Consider the following 14,150-nt stretch of genomic DNA (forward strand, 5'->3'; position numbering starts at 1 on the left):
GACCTTTCTTGTTATTGTCGTGACAACGACAAAGGTACAGAGAGTCGTTTTCTTTCATATACATGTTGGACAACTCGCCCTGACGTGACCGCGACTCTCACACGTGGCGTCCGTCTGCTAACTGCCCAGCCGGTTAGCCGGTTAGCTAGCCGCCATCCTCCGCCGCCACGTCCATCTACGCGGTCCGACCGTCCAACTAAAGCCGAGTGTGTCTCCTCTGTCTCCGCCACACGACGAGCCGCCGCCGACACCGAATCTCCGCCGTTACTGAGCCAAACGCGGGTCGCAGCGGCTCTTCCGTCTGGCTCCGCCGAATGTCAAAGAGGAAGTGACGTTCTCCGAAGGGATTTATGGGAGGAAGTGGATCCTCTCTTCCTCAGCCATTTCCTCATGGCAGCTTGCAGCCTCGCCAAAGTTGCTTTACCGCCGCCTACTGACCCGCGGTGTGAACTTCATTCAACATTATTCTTATCTATATTTAGATCCGATTTCTAATATTGATTATGACTCGCTGTGTTCAGTCTTTGTCTAAAACACCTTCCATGTCACTGGCTGTCACTCCCTCCGTCTCTCCTTTTATCCGACTAACATACATTTCCAGACGCCATTCATACTAAAGATCCAATGGTCCTGTCCGTAGCCTGTTATTCTCACATTCCGCTTTATGGGCCAAGATTGCGATTTGACTCCGGCTCACTAAGCTCTCTCTATGTACAAGAATTACGATAAAATTAAACTTTTTTTAAAGAAGGGCCTCTTCCTTTTTAAGGACACAAAGAAGTTGATGGTTTCCAAGCGTTGGCCGGTCAACAACGGCGCCATCTGCTGGACAAATCAACTACGGCGACATCAACTGGTCGACGTCTAAGATTACATGTCTATGCGATATTGGAACTTTCCAAACAACATTTAATGTCTATGGCAGAGAAAATACCAAGACTTTGTTTGGCTGTCAAATCAAAGACCTCAGTTTGGATCAATTTGGACATTTTGAGAAGCTATAAATGATCTGGCAAAAAAAACATTCATGGTTTAGTTATTGAAGTTATGATTTTAAAAAAGAACAAAAAATGCACCCAGCGCTGATATCGTAAATATGACATTTATTGTATATCATATATTCCTGTAGCTACACACTAACACAGTTACATAATTAGACACAGAAATGGCACATTTAAAGGGAACAGTAACGCTTCTTCAAAAAAGCGTGAAAAACTCAACCCATATGCATAAGTCCACTTTACTATTGTAAAGACTACACACAAGATATGATTGTATCTTCACAAACTTGGACACATAATGTTAAACACAGCTAATGATGACACATTGCTTCACTGGTGAAATGAGTTATAAGGAATAAGACAACATCACTAATACAAACTTTAATATAGTACTTAAATTCAAGTACAATAAACTTTAATTAATACTGATTGATTTGATTATCGATAATTAAATCTTATATTTTCTTATAAAAATCCATTCTTTGGATGACTAATCTCCAGACTGTTGTATATAATGTATACAATATACACTACATGTATATCATATAATGAACTTTGCATCTTCTTCTTAGATGTATATACTCTACTCTCACTATACATATGTTTAACTTCAATATATTAATCACTTGATAATGTCTGATCTTTATTTATGTCATCATTAACACCACTGATGACATAACATAACAGAAAAATAAACTGTGTTATACATTCAGCTCATTGCCTGAGAATAGAATAGCTAGAGAATCAATCTACCTGTCGCCTCATCAAACATGGGACTCATCCAGGTCCAGGTCAACAGGGGGGTGAGGAGGGGATTCTCTGTGCCGTCGTCCTCGCTGAACCGCAGCAGGGCGTCACAGCGTGGTAGGAGTGCCGCCGTGTCCGGGGCTTTCTCAGATCCTGGATGGCCCCGGAGGAGGCGGAGGAAGAAGCGGGGTCGACGGCAGCGCTGGTGGTGGCGGAGGGCCCGGGGCGGGCGCAGTACCCAGCACTGGGAGCGGTGGAGGGACGAGGTGCGGGATAATGGGAGAGGGGAGCAGATTCGGGAAAGAGGAAGCAGGGCGCACGTCCCGGATGGGGGTGTTGGGTTGGAGGGGAGAGGCTGCTGAGGAGGCCCCACTGCTCTCTCTTCTCCTGTTCCTTGTTCAGTTTGTTTAACGAAAGCATATTGTCTTTAGTTATCCATCTAAAGAATTACATTTTTTCAGGAGTGCTTTTCGTCTCCATATTAACAGGTTTAAGATATTGGAAAATGCATGAAATTCAAGGGAGCGTACCCCTTATATTGTCTCCTACCTGCTTGTTTGCAGGGCTGTGGAGGTCAGCGCTGACCGTGGGAGTGGACGTGACCTCCGGCATGGGAGACTTTGAAGGGGTCACAACGCTGGGAGTCAGGGGCTTGCCCTCCCCCGCGGACGCCTGCTGGGTTTGATTCTCTGTAAAGGTCATCGACCCCTTTTGGTCTCCGTGCGCTGTGGGCACACGTGCACGAGTGGTCAAAACAGAGATGACAGCGTCATCTTGCAACTCGTTAACACATCAGCACCACCAAAGAGAATGGAGGCGGGGATGGGACAGGAGGGCTAGGCAAGGACTAGGAGGTCACAGTCCAATAAAGTTCATTTTTTTCGAAACAGGGCATGAGACAGAACAGAGTGAGAAGAGTCAGTTTGAAGACAGGTGATACAACAAACAGCACAGGAACAAACACAGAGGTTGTGGAGGGGTGAAGCAGGTCAGTTCAAATCTGCACACAGAAACTAAATATCAATTTTTATCAGTCCACATTTGGCCTGTGCTCTCGATCTGAAGTGTGGGATAAGTGTAGCGTCATCCCTTTTTAAAATGTAAAACAAAATCGTTTCAGATTTTCACCGATCCTTACTGTCGCTAACTCTCAGACACATGTGAAGGTTGTTATCCAGTGGTTTGTTTTTGGGCTGGATGCTCCTGCGGGTTGTGGAAAGTCTCGCTCCAGATCGACCTTGTGGTTCATTCTTTGGAATCAACAGCAGGGGGCGACGTATCTGCAGAGAACTCACAAGTAACAGCAACTAGGTATAGAGAATTGTTTCCACACTACCACTTTTACACAAACACAATTATTCCAAAGCCTTTGCACTTGCTCGATGACCCTGATACATGTATAAATCCACCATATTATCCTCAATGCATGTATGCGTGTTTGTGCTTGTATAAAAGATGACGGACGATGATGGCGTCTCACCTGTCTGAGGCCACGCTTTCTTCCTAATGGAGGTTGTATCAGGAGGTTCTGCTGGCCCGGTTCACTCTGCACGCTGGCCACCCTGGTTCAATCACAGAGATGGACACAAACGCAAAGACGCAGAAATACGTAACGGCGAAGGAACCACAAGGCCACCGCATCCCCAGCTCTGCCTATTGACGACATTTAACAGATTTGACATCCATTTCTCAAAAGTACAATTTCATAAAACTGGACTAAAAAGAAAAAATACAACAAAAGTGTCATTATGGTTGCCAACCCAGTTCCCCCTTGTCCCTACAGATTGGTATCCACAGTAGGACGCCCAATTTGATTAGCGAGAAGCCTGAGAGACACGTAAACAGTATGAAACACTATGGGAGAGAGGCTGACTTTGGTGATGGCACATCAACTGTAAAGACTCACAGCTAACACAGAAGAAGAGACAGAGCTCCCTGGCCCTGGGGCTGAAGGGCCCTCTTTAGATTTTTAGGAAGGGGGCTGGTTAGATAGCACAGCAGATGAGCTGAGACCATGAGGGTCAGTGCTCAAAAGGAAGTGGGAGGGTGGGGGTTGGTGGGACAGAGACATTGGACCCACACAGACAGCGTCACCACGCTGAGCACCTTTCTTATGAGGGTAGGAAGCCAGAGTATTCCCTCTGACCTCAGCTAGCAAACCTGCAGCATATTTTTCACATCCCACTATTCTTACTGTCTATGTAAAAACAAACAAACAAACACTATAAATCAACAGAGAAATACACAGAAAAAATGTCTGTGGCTGTGGGATACAGCTGCTTGATCCTTTTCAAAATATTAATTGTACATATTCCATAAACAAGTCAAGATCGGAATTGTACATTAACATTTCAAGAAAGAAAAACTAATATTCTCGCACCACGATCAACACTTATAACTGTCAGGCTACATATCTTTGTATGATCGCATTTCATACTTTGTGTGAAACCTCTGGCTTCACTTCAGGCTCTGCCTGAACACCAGGTACAAAATCATCAACTATAGAACAAACAGATCCAGGCCATCATATCAAAATATTGCATGTTATTTTTGGAGCAAATGTCTGACCAGAGCCGCTGTGCACAGCCTCCTTGAGGATCTTCAGTTCATTGTTGAACTCTGCAAACAGGGAGCTCTTGCAGGGAGGCCGTGGGATGAAACGTCGCTCCAGCTGGTCGGCGATGTGGTGACGGGAGTCGGCAGGCTGGGTCAACAACTGCAAAACGCATGACATGTCTGAGACCGGCCCGAGGATCGCTGCATTTATGGTGATGTTAGAACCTGTCGATTAACAGGTTAACGTCGATATTTGACTCCTTTACCTTGCACTGTATGAATGGTCTCAGCAGGACAAAGACAGGGATGCGGGTTCAGACAATGAAGTCAATGAAGTCCCAGAAGGCCAGGCCGCCCACCTTCTGCAGAGCCATCTCTTTTACCTGCAGGCTTAAGCGGTACCACTGGTTCCCTAACGAACGCTCGTAGCAAACCAGCACCACCTTCAGAGCTGGACAGGGAAGAAAGAAGGCAAGAGGATTAGAAGAGAAAGTGGTGGGAACAAGAAAAGCCATCAGCTGATGCCATTTCTCAGTCATACCCAGATATGCAGCCTGACTGGTGGACTCGGCTAAACCTTCTCTGTGCAGATCCTTCCCTGTGTCGCCGGGGGTGGAGCAGTGAGCTGGGGAAGCATCCAGCATGAAGTTTTTGGTGCGAGAGGTGGAGATGATCCGAGGAGGCTAAAGGATATTGATGACTGTCTGCAGCAGCAGGAAGATCTCGGGCTGCTCCAGGTGGGGGCTGTCTGCAAAGAAAACACCACAGACGCCCAGGTACAGCCGATCTGCTATTGCTTTTTGGCCATTTCAATCGCAGAGTGTCTCTATAAAGACCTACTGTGGGATCGACAATGTCATTTTATGGAGGAACAACCTGCACGGATCATAGTCATTGATTTTACAACCTAGTTTCATTATACGGTAGGTGAACGGATGTGTTTATACTAGATCGTCCCTAAGATTTCAAATCTGTTTACAAGGTAACCAGCAATAACAGTGCAGACCAGAAACAGAACCCTTAAAAGACTGCATGCTGCCACTAGACCAGAAATAAACTTCATGTGAATAAATAAATCTTGACAAAATGCAAATATAAGTTAGATACGATGCATCTTAGACACCATCCAAATTGATTTCATAAAAACTATTCATGAACTGCCTCAAATCAGAAAAAAGTCTGTACCTTTGCTTCCAGACCCCACTGTCAATACAAAGGGAATGAGCAGGTTGAGCAGCATCCCCTCACGCCTCTCCTGATTGGTGGAAGGTGAGATCACATGACTGAGAGGGAAATCATCCTTTAAGGCCTAGGATGGTGGAAAAGGAGGAAACAGAAGTTAGCCCTGATAGTGGGCGTATGGAACATATTATTTAGGAACACAGTTTTGATGAAGTCAGATGAGTGTAATTGAAGTCTACCTGGATCTGCAGGGCCACCAGCCGCACCACTGCTGTGTCATTTCGTTCATTTTACAGCAGGTGGCGCTGTAGCCCTCTTGTGGGCGTTGTAAAAATGGCCGCGGTTCTCAAACACTAGCTATATACTGAAGACAACATGGTTTGCTTCAGCTGACATATTATAATACACAAAATGCCACAAGCAATTCAGACCATGTGAAAACCTAGGAAAGCAAATACACACCACAATAAAGTGACTCGTGTCCTGCATCCTCCCTGCCATTGTTGTTTAACAGCGCCACGGTGACTTGGTAGCTGTCACGTGACAAATGAACGAGGACCGATCCGAGAACGAGTGTACAGCTCGCCACACAGCCTGAGCTGTGGACGATGAACGATTTGTGGCAGAGTATAACACAAAATCAACATGTTGATATAATTTTGGAAAGTATTTATTTACAATCACACTTTACATTATATACACAATAACACTACACACATCTACAAGAATCAAAGACCACTAATTAATTATGATCCCATGAATCAATAATGTATGTCGGGTGTCAGGTGACAAATACATGAACGTCAGATATCAGACATCATTCATTTCCTTGTTTCTCAGTCCACAATGGCCTCAGAAATAAGGCTCCTGATTGGGAGCCGCTTTGTTTCTCTCTCTCTCTCTCTCTCTCTGTCGTTTTTGTCTTCAATCCGCATTTGATTGATTTGATTGACGTGTGGCGTCTGTTAAACGTTTGTTTTTGCACTTTCCAATGAAAAATGATAAGTCCACCTTTATTTATACACTCTATATAGTGATAAAAAAATAAATTAGAAAGTGCAAAAACAAACGTTTAACTATTTACAAGCCAGATCTATGTGAGATTTTAGTCTTGCAGACTCTACGTTCTGCCTTAGTTTGGTCAATGTAATTGAAATGTGTCCAGATTTTGCTGCGTTTTCTGTTGTCACTCATTTTCTCAACTTTTTTTACCTTTCCAGTCCGTTTCTGTTTTGGTCCCTCCCTCCTGTTCGTCTGTTTGCTATGTGGCTGTATGTGTAACCCTCCCCCCTGCTCAGCGCAGACAGACGCCACACATGTCAATCAAATGCGGATTGAAGAGAAAAGTACGGTGGCCGACAAGGGCAAACGCGCTGCAAGAGAGAAACGCTGCAAGAAAGAAACGCTGCATAAGAGAAAACACAACGGAAGTGCGCCAGGCCGATAGGGGGACCCCGAACTGAGGGGTGCTATGAACAAAGAACTTTTACCTTATGTGCTAATATGTGCTAACAATGTTCTGTTACATTTGTTTACTTAATCAAAAGTGTCATACAACGTTGGGAGACATGGGGGGGGGGGTTGCAGGGTGGGAGATCTGAAGGTGCGTTTTCCATTTATTACTTAACACTTGGCCGTCATCTTTTACAACACTGTACTTTTATAATACTGTAACACATGACGGCTGTGTTTAAAAAATAATAAATGTAAAACGTACTGTAATGCCCCGCTAAATTCACAGCCAGCAGACGTTCTTTTGTCACTTTGCTTTATTCATTTTTTAGTCAGAACAGGTAACAGGCTACTGTTTCAGCCGTAGCCACGCTAACTCCACTCACCAAATAGCTCTCTCTCACCCTCCCTCTCTTCCCTACACACACACTTCTTCTCTCCTCCCTGACCCATCTCCTCTAGCGCACCCTACCGACTCCCCAAAGAACACCCAGAACAAGACAACAACCTATAGTCATTACAGCACCTTCAGACCTCCCACCCTGCAACCCCCCCCCCCCCCCCCCCCCACGTCTCCCAACGTTGTATGACACTTTTGATCAAGTAAACAAATGTAACAGAACATTGTTAGCACATATTAGCACATGAGAACAATCATCAGAGGACGCTCATTCTGTTGCAATTCAACACTATAACCTGCGTCATTACGCAGCCTCCAAAATGAGACGTGACTTATATCACTACATGTGTCTCTCTCGCCTCTGTAAAAGTTCTTTGTTCATAGCACCCATGAGTTCGGGGTCCCCCTATCGGCCTGGCGCACTTCCGTTGTGTTTTCTCTTTTGCAGCGTTTCATTCTTGCGGCGTTTCTCTCTTGCAGCGCGTTGTCGGCCACCGTAGTAAAGCGACAGAGAGAGAGAGAGAGAATGCATTGCACACTCCTGCACCATAGAGAGCATCCTGACAGGAAACATCACGACCTGGTTGCAATTGAAGGAAAGATGAATGCGGCCAAGTACAGAGATATCCTGGAAGAAAACCTCTTCCAGAGTGCTCAGGACCTCAGACTGGGCCGAAGGTTCACCTTTCAACAGGACAATGACCCTAAACACACAGCTAAAATAACAAAGGAGTGGCTTCGGAACAACTCTTATATGTACATCTGTGTACATATAAATATTATATATACTAGCTTATTGCCCAGTATACAGAATATATATATACACGTATGTTCGATATATAATATATACATTGATACATTGACCACTCAGGATTCGAACCCCTGATCAACAATCTCTTCCACTAAATGCAGCGGCACGAAACACTGAGCTATCCAGCCACCCTATATGTGCATATATAGACGTGTGTGTAGCACAAACACTACGAAATAATTTCAGATTGACTCATCAGACTGCCTCAGATGAAGAACAGCATCAAACAGGATATTTTATTGTGGCTATAGTAGGATATATTATTGTAGATTGTAAGATTCCTGCGTTAAAGATTAAAGAAATAAAATGATTCTACATATATCCAAAAAATGTATCTACATTTATCTTCTGCTTCTTATCTTAAAATATACATTATATATTGGATACTATAGTGGCATGTCTACATAGAATGTATAGGTGGCTGGATAGCTCAGCGCTTCGTGCCACTGCCTTTGGTGCAAGAGATTGTGGATCAGGGGTTCGAGTCCTGACTGGTCAATGAAAAAACACAAAACAAATGCTACGGCAAGGGGGAGCCAGGACGCCCGGTTGAGGGGGGGAGTAATGTCCCCCCCACCCAAGATTAGGAAACAAGTCTCCTAAATTTAAACTTAAACTGAAGATGGCCACTGAAGTGTGAGGAAGACCAGAAGACTAAAGAAGACTAAGGCATGCCCCCAACAATGAAGGCAATGAAAACCCCCAATTGAGAGAGCATGAACAAGACTTGTTACCTAATCTTGGGTGGTGGGGATGTCATTACTGCCCCAGTGTCCTGGCTCTAATTGGAGATGATTAGACAGAAATTATTTATATGTTATATAAATATAACAGATATTAAATATTTTATTTTTTTAATATATAAGAAGTACTATATCTCTATATTTATATTTATATATATAAATATAAATAATATGTACATGCAAATAATAATAATAGATATAATTATCACACACATATAAAATCTTATGTATGTCTAATCATCTCCAATTACAGCCAGGACACTGGGGGGAGTAATGTCATCCCCACCACCCAAGGTTAGGTAACAAGTCTTGTTCAATTGGGGGGTTTTCATTGCCTTCTTTGTTGGGGGCATGCCTTAGTCTTCTGGTCTTGGTCACACTTCAGTGGCCATCTTCAGTTTAAGTTTAGGAGACTTGTTACCTAATCTTGGATGGGGGGGACATTACTCCCCCCGCCCAACCAGGCGTCCTAGCTCTTTTGTTTTGTGTTTTTTCATTGACCAGTCGGGACTCGAACCCCTGATTCACAATCTATTGCACCAAAGGCAGTGGCACGAAGCGCTGAGCTATCCAGCCACCTACACTGTCTAAGTACCTTTCTACCTATCTACCTACTTTCTATGCCACTATAGTATCCAATATATAATGTATATTTTAAGATAAGACGCAGAAGATAAATGTAGATACATTTTTTGGATATGTAGAATCATTTTTTTTCTTTAATCTTTAACGCAGGAATCTTACAATCCACAATAATATATCCTACTATAGCCACAATAAAATATCCTGTTTGATGCTGTTCTTCATCTGAGGCAGTCTGATAAGTCAATCTGAAATTATTTCGTAGCGTTTGTGCTACATGAAATGAAACTCTTTTTTAAGGAAGGGCCTCTTCCTTTTTAAGGACACAAAGAAGTTCACGGTTTCCAAGCGTTGGCCGGTCAACAAGGACGCCATCTGCTGGACAAATCAACTATGGCGACATCTGCTGGTCGACGTCTAAGATTACATGTCTATGCGATATTGGAACTTTCCAAACAACATTTCATGTCTATGGCAGAGACAATACCAAGACTTTGTTTGGCTGTCAAATCAAAGACCTCTGTTTGGACCAATTTGGACACTTTGAGAAGCTATAAATGATCTGGCAAAAAAACATTCATGGTTTAGTTATTGAAGTTATGATTTTAAAAAGGAACAAAAAATGCATCCAACGCTGATATCGTAAATATGACGTTTATTGTATATCATATATTCCTGTAGCTACACACTAACACAGTTACATAATTAGACAGAAATGGCACATTTAAAGGGAACAGTAACACTTGAAAAACTCAACCCATATGCATAAGTCCACTTTACTATTGTAAAGACTACACACAAGATATGATTGTATCTTCACAAACTTGGACACATAATATTAAACACAGCTAATGATGACACATTGCTTCACCGGTGAAATGAGTTATAAGGAATAAGACAACATCACTAATACAAACTTTAATATAGAACTTAAATTCAAGTACAATAAACTTGAATTAATACTGATTGATTTGATTATCGATAATTAAATCTTATATTTTCTTATAAAAATCCATTCTTTGGATGACTAATCTCCAGACTGTTGTATATAATGTATACAATATACACTACATGTATATCATATAATGAACTTTGCGTCTTCTTCTTAGATGTATATACTCTACTCTCACTACACATATGTTTAACTTCAATATATTAATCACTTGATAATGTCTGATCTTTATTTATGTCATCATTAACACCACTGATGACATAACATAACAGAAAAATAAACTGTGTTATACATTCAGGTCATTGCCTGAGAATAGAATAGTTGGAGAATCAATCTACCTGTCGCCTCATCAAACATGGGACTCATCCAGGTCCAGGTCAACAGGGGGGTGAGGAGGGGATTCTCTTTGCCGTCGTCCTCGCTGAACCGCAGCAGGGCGTCACAGTGTGGAAGGAGTGCCGCCGTGTCCTCGTCCCCGGGTCTTTTTCTGATCCTGGATGGCCCCGGAGGAGGCGGAGGAAGAAACGGGGTCGACGGCAGCGCTGGTGGTGGCGGAGGGAGGAGGTGCGGGATAAAGGGACAGGGGAGCAGGTTCGGGAAAGAGGCAACGGGGAGCACGTCCCGGATGGGGGTGTTGGGGTGGAGGGTCGGGAGATGGAGGGTTATCCAACTAAAGAATTACATTTTTTCAGGAGTGCTTTTCGTCTCCATATTAACAGGTTTAAGATATTGGAAAATGCTTGAAATTCAAGTGAGCGTACCCCTTATATTGTCTCCTACCTGCTTGTTTGCAGGGCAGTGGAGGTCGGCGCTGACCGTGGGAGTGGACGTGACCTCCGACATGGGGGACTTTGAAGGGGCCGCGACGCTGGGAGTCAGGGGCTTGCCCTCCCCTGCGGACACCTGCTGGTCTTGATTCTCTGTAATACACAAACACAATTATTCCAAAGCCTTTGCACTTGCTCGATGACCATGATACATGTATAAATCCACCATATTATCCTCAATGCATGTATGCGTGTTTGTGCTTGTATAAAAGATGACAGACGATGATGGCGTCTCACCTGTCTGAGGCCACGCTTTCTTCCTAATGGAGGTTGTATCAGGAGGTTCTGCTGGCCCGGTTCACTCTGCACGCTGGCCACCCTGGTTCAATCACAGAGATGGACACAAACGCAAAGACGCAGAAATACGTAACGGCGAAGGAACCACAAAGCCACCGCATCCCCAGCTCTGCCTATTGACGACATTTAACAGATTTGACATCCATTTCTCAAAAGTACAATTTCATAAAACTGGACCAAAAAGAAAAAATACAACAAAAGTGTCATTATGGTTGCCAACCCAGTTCCCCCTTGTCCCTACAGATTGGTATCCACAGTAGGACGCCCAATTTGATTAGCGAGAAGCCTGAGAGACACGTAAACAGCATGAAACACTATGGGAGAGAGGCTGACTTTGGTGATGGCACATCAACTGTAAAGACTCACAGCTAACACAGAAGAAGAGACAGAGCTCCCTGGCCCTGGGGCTGAAGGGCCCTCTTTAGATTTTTAGGAAGGGGCCTGGTTAGATAGCACAGCAGATGAGCTGAGACCATGAGGGTCAGTGCTCAAAACGAAGTGGGAGGGTGGGGGTTGGTGGGACAGAGACATTGGACCCACACAGACGGCGTCACCACGCTGAGCACCTTTCTTATGAGGGTAGGAAGCCAGAGTATTCCCTCTGACCTCAGCTAGCAAACCTGCAGCATATTTTTCACATCCCACTATTCTTACTGTCTATGTAAAAAAAAAAAAAACTGTGCGACTGAGCGTGTCCTGGGAGGGCTGTCGTCACGGTTGGCTGTCCTGCTCCCAAACTGTGCCGGTGCCTGTGTTGGAGTGTGACATCGTGGCCAAACTGAGGCGATATGCTGACGTAGAGGTGCCCACGGTGCTGATAGATGTTTTGCCCAGGTAAGCTGTTGGGTGGTGGAAGGTAAAATGGAAAATAAACACAAACTGTAATTCAGTATGTCCATCTCAGTCTGAATTCAAAAGGTACAATCTTCACTATGATGTCAGCTGGGGTTTTAATAATGTAAGCGAGGAATCGGCCGCTGTGCACAGCCTCCTTGAGGATCTTCAGTTCATTGTCGAACTCTGCAAACAGGGAGCTCTTGCAGGGAGGCCGTTGGATGAAACGTCGCTCCAGCTGGTCGTCGATGTGGTGACGGGAGTCGGCAGGCTGGTCCTTCCCTGTGTCGCCGGGGGTGGAGCAGTGAGCTGGGGAAGCATCCAGCATGAAGTTTTTGGTGCGAGAGGTGGAGATGATCCCAGGAGGCTAAAGGATATTGATGACTGTCTGCAGCAGCAGGAAGATCTCGGGCTGCTCCAGGTGGGGGCTGTCTGCAAAGAAAACACCACAGACGCCCAGGTACAGCCGATCTGCTATTGCTTTTTGGCCATTTCAATCACAGAGTGTCTCTATAAAGACCTACTGTGGGATCGACAATGTCATTTTATGGAGGAACAACCTGCACGGATCAAAGTCATTGATTTTACAACATAGTTTCATTATACGGTAGGTGAACGGACGTGTTTATACTAGATCGTCCCTAAGATTTCTAATCTGTTTACAAGGTAACCAGCAATAACAGTCCAGACCAGAAACAGAACACTTAAAAGACTGCATGCTGCCACTAGACCAGAAATAAACGTCATGTGAATAAATAAATCTTGACAAAATGCAAATATAAGTTAGATACGATGCATCTTAGACACCATCCAAATTGATTTCATAAAAACTATTCATGAACTGCCTCAGATCAGAAAAAAGTCTGTACCTTTGCTTCCAGACCCCATTGTCAATACAAAGGGAATGAGCAGGTTGAGCAGCATCCCCTCACGCCTCTCCTGATTGGTGGAAGGTGAGATCACATGACTGAGAGGGAAATCATCCTTTAAGGCCTAGGATGGTGGAAAAGGAGGAAACAGAAGTTAGCCCTGATAGTGGGCGTATGGAACATATTATTTAGGAACACAGTTTTGATGAAGTCAGATGAGTGTAATTGAAGTCTACCTGGATCTGCAGGGCCACCAGCCGCACCACTGCTGTGTCATTTCGTTCATTTTACAGCAGGTGGCGCTGTAGCCCTCTTGTGGGCGTTGTAAAAATGGCCGCGGTTCTCAAACACTAGCTATATACTGAAGACAACATGGTTTGCTTCAGCTGACATATTATAATACACAAAATGCCACAAGCAATTCAGACCATGTGAAAACCTAGGAAAGCAAATACACACCACAATAAAGTGACTCGTGTCCTGCATCCTCCCTGCCATTGTTGTTTAACAGCGCCACGGTGACTTGGTAGCTGTCACGTGACAAATGAACGAGGACCTGAGGACGGACGCGTAGTTGAGTGAGTCGTGAACTAATCATTTCTGGGACTGGGAGAGGACGGACACATCCTGTGGAAGTCAGACTGCCCAAGTTAAAGAGCACCGCTTAACATTAGTGATGTTTGATTGGCACAGACAGCGTTTCTTCCTGTTAAGAAGTAGATTTGTAATAAAAAAAGAAACATGCTGAGTAGAAAATAAACGAACTATTTTGAAACATGAAACATGTTGGACTTCTGGAGGCGTCAGTGAGCGAGCAGTATACTTGGAGTTTGAAACGAAAAGCTGAGGCAGTGGTGTTGTAGAAAAACCAACAGATGGAAGCAAAGTCACATCATT

The 14,150-nt window shown here is 44.1% G+C and overlaps 1 long non-coding RNA gene across 1 annotated transcript; it reads right to left on the minus strand.

The window, feature by feature from the left end:
* Positions 1-4,361: 4,361 nt before the first annotated feature.
* On the minus strand, positions 4,362-5,036 carry LOC113127570 (uncharacterized). The gene is made up of 3 exons (XR_003295452.1): positions 4,846-5,036; positions 4,571-4,755; positions 4,362-4,464 (listed from the first exon to the last, which is right to left on the minus strand). It is a non-coding gene; the product is annotated as an uncharacterized LOC113127570 (long non-coding RNA).
* Positions 5,037-14,150: the final 9,114 nt, after the last annotated feature.

The sequence above is a fragment of the Mastacembelus armatus genome, chromosome 2, assembly GCF_900324485.2.
Source record: "Mastacembelus armatus chromosome 2, fMasArm1.2, whole genome shotgun sequence".
In the NCBI taxonomy this organism is placed as follows: domain Eukaryota; kingdom Metazoa; phylum Chordata; class Actinopteri; order Synbranchiformes; family Mastacembelidae; genus Mastacembelus; species Mastacembelus armatus.